The sequence below is a fragment of the Sinocyclocheilus rhinocerous genome, unplaced genomic scaffold (assembly GCF_001515625.1).
Source record: "Sinocyclocheilus rhinocerous isolate Xijiao unplaced genomic scaffold, SAMN03320098_v1.1 scaffold1508, whole genome shotgun sequence".
In the NCBI taxonomy this organism is placed as follows: domain Eukaryota; kingdom Metazoa; phylum Chordata; class Actinopteri; order Cypriniformes; family Cyprinidae; genus Sinocyclocheilus; species Sinocyclocheilus rhinocerous.
The window spans coordinates 424,636-431,595 of NW_015660889.1; the positions used below are offsets into that span (position 1 = coordinate 424,636).

The 6,960-nt window shown below is 34.9% G+C and overlaps 1 long non-coding RNA gene and 1 pseudogene across 1 annotated transcript in view; both read right to left on the minus strand.

Annotated features, from left to right (window-relative positions):
• Nucleotides 1-1,096: 1,096 nt before the first annotated feature.
• Nucleotides 1,097-2,168, minus strand: LOC107725835 (60S ribosomal protein L22-like 1; annotated as a pseudogene).
• Nucleotides 2,169-3,997: 1,829 nt separating this feature from the next.
• Nucleotides 3,998-6,960, minus strand: part of LOC107725865 (uncharacterized) — a 10,598-nt gene continuing 7,635 nt past the window's right edge. Inside the window, exon 2 of the long non-coding RNA XR_001638173.1 lies at nt 3,998-5,142. This is a non-coding gene — a long non-coding RNA (uncharacterized LOC107725865). The remainder of the gene's footprint in view (nt 5,143-6,960) is intronic.

A 6,960-nucleotide genomic window follows, 5' to 3' on the forward strand; every position in this document is an offset into this window, starting at 1 on the left:
CTCTGTGCAGAGCATTAGAGAACATCCTGGTAACAAGCTGAAGGCTCTAACTCTGGCTGCCTTTCACACTGAAGGTCTTTATAGCGAACTCACCCATATCAATGCAAATGCATTTAATTCCAGACATTTCTATTGCTCTACCTGTCTATTGATAAGATTTTCACTAACCTTTGACCTTAGGTGAAGAATTTGTTAAAGATAAAATGTAATGCTATCAATGTGAGATTAAATTTTAAAAGTTAACAAGGTTAACATTTGGGAGATAAATATCAATGCCAGTGATAGCTTTAGCTCTTGTTATAGTATATGTCATTGTGAGCATGAAAGCATTTTAGCTATTCATGTTTTTTTTAAACAATTTAATATTAAAGGCAAGACACCACAGGTAAAAATTTTAACTAATATCACTGTAAATGTTTTTTTTTTACTGAGGGGATTTTGGTTTGGTTTGATTTCATTTTATCACTCCATAAATCAGAAAATACAGTCAACAGCCAGAAAAAAGAAAAATCTCTTGCCTTAATTTTGCAACAAATTTAAACAGTCAAATGTGTAATCAGTCACATTTAAAATACACTTTCAATGCAACACGACATACTATTTTTTTCATATTGTTTTTATATCTTTCTTCAAAGAACGTTCAAATCAATTACATTTGAAAATGGCCTCTGTAGTTCTATTCTTAATAAAGTAACAGTTGGTTGTTGCATCTTCTGATGTTATCAAAATATGAAAAAAACGAAGGAGCTCTGTATTCTTTAACTTCTAATAGTGTCTTCAGAAATTATTAAATGCAGTTACATTTACACAAAATTCCTATAAAGATCTCAACATCCATGACAAAAGCTATAAAGTAACTTATAAATTATAAGGCAACTATATCATTTAAATATTGCAAAAACACTCCTGCAATGATTGTTACTACTGTAATGATTAACAGGTAGTTTCATCTGCAATATAATCTCTCCTATCACCACTGGCAACATGTTTGTTAATGAATCTTTTTTAACTCTTTTACCCTTGTTCCACCTTGATTATAAATCAAGCCCTCTACATTAAACATTTACTACCAAGGAAAAAACATGTCACTCAATTTCTGAGTATCATTTTATTTACAAGCAGATATCAAAACATACAGCCCTGCATTTGAAGATGTGACAGCTCATACAGGACCTTTATACACTCCAACATATTTCAAGACAGAGCTTTCATTCATCAGAATCAGATTCATCATCTTGACTGATCTGGAAGTAGCGCAGCTCATAGCTTTCCTTATCCGACGCTACCACCCTCAGCCAGTCTCGCAGGTTGTTCTTCTTCAGGTAGTTCTTTGTGAGGTACTTAAGATACCTGAGGCACATGAGGTTGTTAGTATTTATACAAAGACTTAAAAAAGAACACTAATAATAAACATAAGCCTGCCGAGTCCACTGATGTACCGAATCTCACCTTTTAGAGAACTGCTTCTCTGATGTGAAGCTGATTTTGTTCTTCTGACGCACAATTTGCACTACATTTCCCAAGTTACCTGTTTTGCCATTAACCTTAACATCTCTTTCAGAAAGGTTTCCTGTTAGTAATAAAACAGCATGACCACTAGGGAAGAGAACCCTAGGCATTTAACTAGGGAAGGGAACCCTAGTTAGGGCACAGCGTTAGTGATGTGACTACCTGAACATAAATCATGACGATCATTAAAGGATACTTTATTTAAAAAAAACAACTTATGTGTTTGGATCAGAAACTAATCGATTTAAAGGGACATAATTTGAATGTATAGATCCTTGTAACAGGAACAAATAAAGCATTAATTTAGTTTTCTAGCCAATGCAAACATAACCTTTTTCAGCACAGAAATGTTGACTTTATACCATGTCTGGAAATTTCATTACATTTTCAGGTTTTCCATGCCCACAACATCCTGACCATAAATAAAAGTTTTTTAAAATATATATGTATAGGCTATACAACTTACAAAGTTGGCAGAGTCAAGGATCCCATCCTCCACAGGGTGAGTACAATCAAGGGTGAACTTCCAGGAAACACCCTTTTTATTTTTTTTCACAAGTCTGCCTTTTCTAAAGAAACAAACATATATTTTTTCATTTATATATAAATCCTAAATTAAACATCTACTTTCTCAGTTTAATACTGCACTCGTAATTCATACTTGCTTATAAACGAATTAATCTTATAAAAACAAATGAACACGTTATGAAACGCTGATAACCAAATACATTTGAATGGTTCTGTCATGCTAAAATGCTCATCCACGTGTCTCCCACTAGAAAGTCAAACTAATGGATTAATATATTATCCCTTTTGCAAAAACTAACTCTGGTTAACATAGGATATATAAATGTAATATATCTCATATTTTAATCACACAAAACTAAAAAATGTAATGCATTTAACCATTAAGACCGGTCAACACGTACCGGTGCCATCTTGGTGAGTTTGGCGTGAAAGAGGAGGAAGTAGCGTAGGTCCTCGCAAGAGTTCACAAAATTTTCTCGCATTTGATTGGCTGCCGGTTAGGGAGGATTCGTGAGGACTTTTTGGTTTAGTTCGGCGACGTCCGATTGGTGAATGAATCGTTCGTTTGAATGAGTCGGATCTTTTGAATTAATCAGTTGAACGTAACATAACCGATTTGAACAATTCGTACCAAAGATTTCACTGACGGGGAGAAAAGTAAGCTGAATAGCAGAACGTTACAATGAAAACGTACTTTTCTGGGGAAAAGTAGTACGTAATGTCTGACGTCAAAGAATCAGTTTCTTGAACCGGTTCTTTGAAACGAACTGATCGAAAGAACCGATTCGTGGATATTATTCATTTCGAATGTAGTTATACTTGTACAATATTAAAAAAAGTTTATTATTGTATAATATTTTAATATAAAATTGTATCATATATTTCTGTTCCACCACGTAAATGCGACCATTTAAAGTTATGTATGGCTTTTGACAATGATTTTTTGTTCAGGTTATATTTTTGTGAAATATATTTATTTCAGGTTATATTTTATGCATACTGTAGTATTGAAAACATAGATCTGCTGCATGGCTCTGTAGTTATTATTGTATATGGATGTAGCTGGCTTAACATGCAACTAACAATGACAAAAACATGAACCACAAATAGGCTATTCAAACATTCACATGTACATACACTGAATAGAGAAGGGAGAGACTGGGCTCTGCTTACTAAGGAAGCGTGACTCATCCTTACATCATTGTGCAGACATACCAAGACAAAATTGGGTGAGGCCTCAGGAAGCACATGGGCACAACCTCACTTGCCAGTTATTGGGCAGATTTCTGCTCTTGAACAAATTTAATAGGTACATATTCCTCTTTGGATACAATCTTCATTTTAATGCTGCTCAGCTACACAACAGCAAAACTGGAAACTAATCCATCTGAATTATTCACACTAAGAGGTTACTCAACATATAATTAACTTTGACTTTGAGAAAGTACTCCGTGGGAGCCAGTAGGTAGATGAAGTTTGAGTTTGAATAGACTGCAGTGCCACATGTCAGTCTCCAATACTGAACTGCAATACTTTCATTCAGTCAGTGTTGTCTGGGCACCAGGCCACAAACGGGAAATGAGCGTTTGGCTCCTCCCAGGCAGAGGATTTAGCAGCCCAACCCAACAAAGCGTTCGGTCTCTTTCTCAGTTAACTGTCCTCACTTTCTAAAATGACACATCCCATGTCATTGTGCCTATTTAAATTCTTTAATCTTGAATTTAACATTTAAAACCATACAATAGATGTTAGAAACAATTTTATACATGTATAATATAAAAATTTAGATACCTTCTTAGTTTGAGAAAATAAACATTGCAGGTTGTGCTACCAAGCACTGCTGTGAGGAACCCAAAATCATACCATCAAAATACACTTTCTATTTATAGAATAACATGAGCATCTTATTTAATGGAGTTTTCCCGAATGACCACAGACAAGTTAGACTCGGTAATTTTCCCCTGAATTTACACAAGTAGGATATTCATTCACCACAGACTGTAATACATTTTCATGTGTTAAATTTTACCAGATGAATATCTGCTGTAACTATGAAGGAACACCTTTAACCAGCCTTCTGGATCTTGTTTTAATACTGATCAAGTGTGCCATAAAAACAAAATTAAAAAGGTAAATCTATTCAGTTTTTATTTTTTGCTCTCTCCAGTCATGTGACAAAGGCCTCGAGTGAACAAAGGAAGATTAGAACTCAAAGATTTAGTCCTCAAGCTCAGTCTGGGGCAGCACTGATAAGAGCCTACCTGGAGACAAATACAGGCTTCAACACTTTATTTAAGGTCATCAATGACAGCCAAAATCAAGCTGGCTGCTATTGTGTTACAGAGGTATTCGCACATGGCCATCACATCCTTTCCACTTCTGAACAATTAGAGACTGGCATTTAAGGGGACATTTCGCTGGAGTTTATTTCTCGGTCGTAGCGGTTTTACTTGAGAAGGTACTTTTAAAGTACTGCAAGTAAAAGGAAGTGCCAACTACCAGTATGCATCTCACTTTGGGGTGGGGGGGGGCGGCATTCAATTGAGAGAAGTTAACTATAGTGCCAGCATGGCGTAGATCATGTAAGGAGGTAAGTAAAAGTATGACACCCAGAGAGAGGAAAAAAAAAAAAAAAAAAAAAAGTTCAGTGTCAGTTGGGGTTTCCTCTCTTCGCAACACCTTGCGTAAATCCTGCACACTAATTACTATTAAGAAATTCAAGAATACAAAAAAGGAAAAATGGATCCCATTATTTTACGTTCAGGAATGTAAGTGGTAAAAACTTGAGGGGGGACAAAAGGGGGAGGATGAGGGGGTAAACACACTGACAGTATTAAACCTCTTACCCGAGAAAATGCCAACTGACCCGACAAGTCCAGCACAGTATTGGAAGGAGAAGAAAAAAGGAATACAATCACAGCAAAAAAAATTGAGGTTGCTTGTGAAGGCCATAGCTTTGGTGACAAATAAAACCAAAAAAACAAATGCAAGAGATTTGTTAAAGTTTAGCATGTTGCAGCCTGAGCAGCCCAGTCTTTCTTCCTATTTGGTCATGGGTTTGACAGCCACTGCAGATTCTTCGCCCATAGCTGAAAGCACAGTAACCTGCCAAACAAAAAAAAGCAATGAGTGGGCTACAACTAGACTTGTGCCAGTATTTGGTAATGCGATATATCACGGTAATGAATATGCATGATATTGTTATCGTGGGCACTTCTAAATACCGTGAATAATTATACATGACAAATTATTCAGAATTTTGAATGCATTTTAAGAATACTTTTCCCATCAACTGGTCAAAATGCACAACACCGCTGTATGCTGCGTGAAAGACACGTGCGCACTCTGACCTAAACAAGCACGGACGAGAAGCACATGGCGGAACATGTGAGAGACGCTCTGGATGAAAGCGCACTTTCACTCTCTGACAGCAGATGGCGCTAAACTGCAGAAATGATAATAATAATAATATAATAATTCATTTAAATGCAGCCTTTACCCCGGAAACCCTGTAAACAAAGCAGCTGCACTACTTTCTGTTTCTGAAAGGTGTTTAAATGATTTAAACAGCCATTCAGATTTGTGTATTTGCTATGATGTTCATCACAGCGCCAAATACTTAAATATTTAGACTTAATAGGCTATTTATTTTCAAACTTTTTTTTACATTTTAATCTGGACTACAACATGCCCTAGATATTGTTTGAAAGTGTTTTGATTCTTTATTGTTCGGTCACACTTTACATTAGGGCTTCATTAGTTAACATTAGTTAATTCATTAGTTAGCATAAACTGCCAATGAAAAATTCTTTTGAACATTCATTAATCTTAGGTATTCCAATATTTAATAACATGTTGTTAAAATCGAAAGTTGCAACTGTGTTATTTAATGAGCTAACATGAACTAAGACTTGTATTTTTTTAAACAAGGATTAATAACTTCTGTAGCAAATGTAGCTATTGCTCATTGTGAATGTTAATGCATTAACTAAGGTTAACTAATGAGGTCTTATTGTAAAGTGATACCTATTGGTCTTTATAGTTCTTTTGCACTTTAATCTGTGTAAAACTTTTAACTTTATACATTTTTCTGTATTGCTTTATTGCATTTAAATGTTCAGTTATTTTTGTTATAAGAAAAATGTTATTGAACCTGTTATACTGTATTATGACCACTTTTTTTTAAACTAAATTTCAATATCGTGATAATATCGCACACCGTGATAAAAGCATGAGCAATTAATCGCAACATGAAAATTTGATACCGGCATATCCCTAGCTACAACTAGGCCTGTCACGATAACTTTTTGTTGTGCAATATATTGCCCCACAAATAATTGCGATAAGCGATATTATTGTCATTTTAAAGACCATTTTATGCCACTGAATATATAATCATAATGTAACAGCATAATAATGCAAGAAGGCCTACACACTTCCAAATGACAACAAACTTTTAAGAATATTTAGATCATGGAAATGAATATCAAAATATCAGATACCTTAAAAGACTTGAATAAATGGTAAATAAACATTTTCTAACAAAAAGTGCAAAGTAACAAGTAGAAAAAAAGAAAAATGCACAAATAACTTGTATGGAGATTTTTCCATCTACATTTTTCCCTGACCTTCTTTTCTCTGTAAATTAAGGGTGCACACTATTGCTGAAAAACACAATCACTACTCAGCAGTCAGATGTGCGTCAGATCCCTAAACAAAATAATATATGCAGATGAAACTTTGTTTGTAGAGGCATTTTTTAAATTTGAACTAGCTCCTCATGACTACACGTTATGTACGAGAAGCTGCAAAAGACACCGGCGCAAGTGTAATGTACAAAACATGGTGACATTAATTTTTAAGTAAATATAATGGGTGATATATTGCGTCACCAAAAATTATTGCGGTCATGTACATATATTG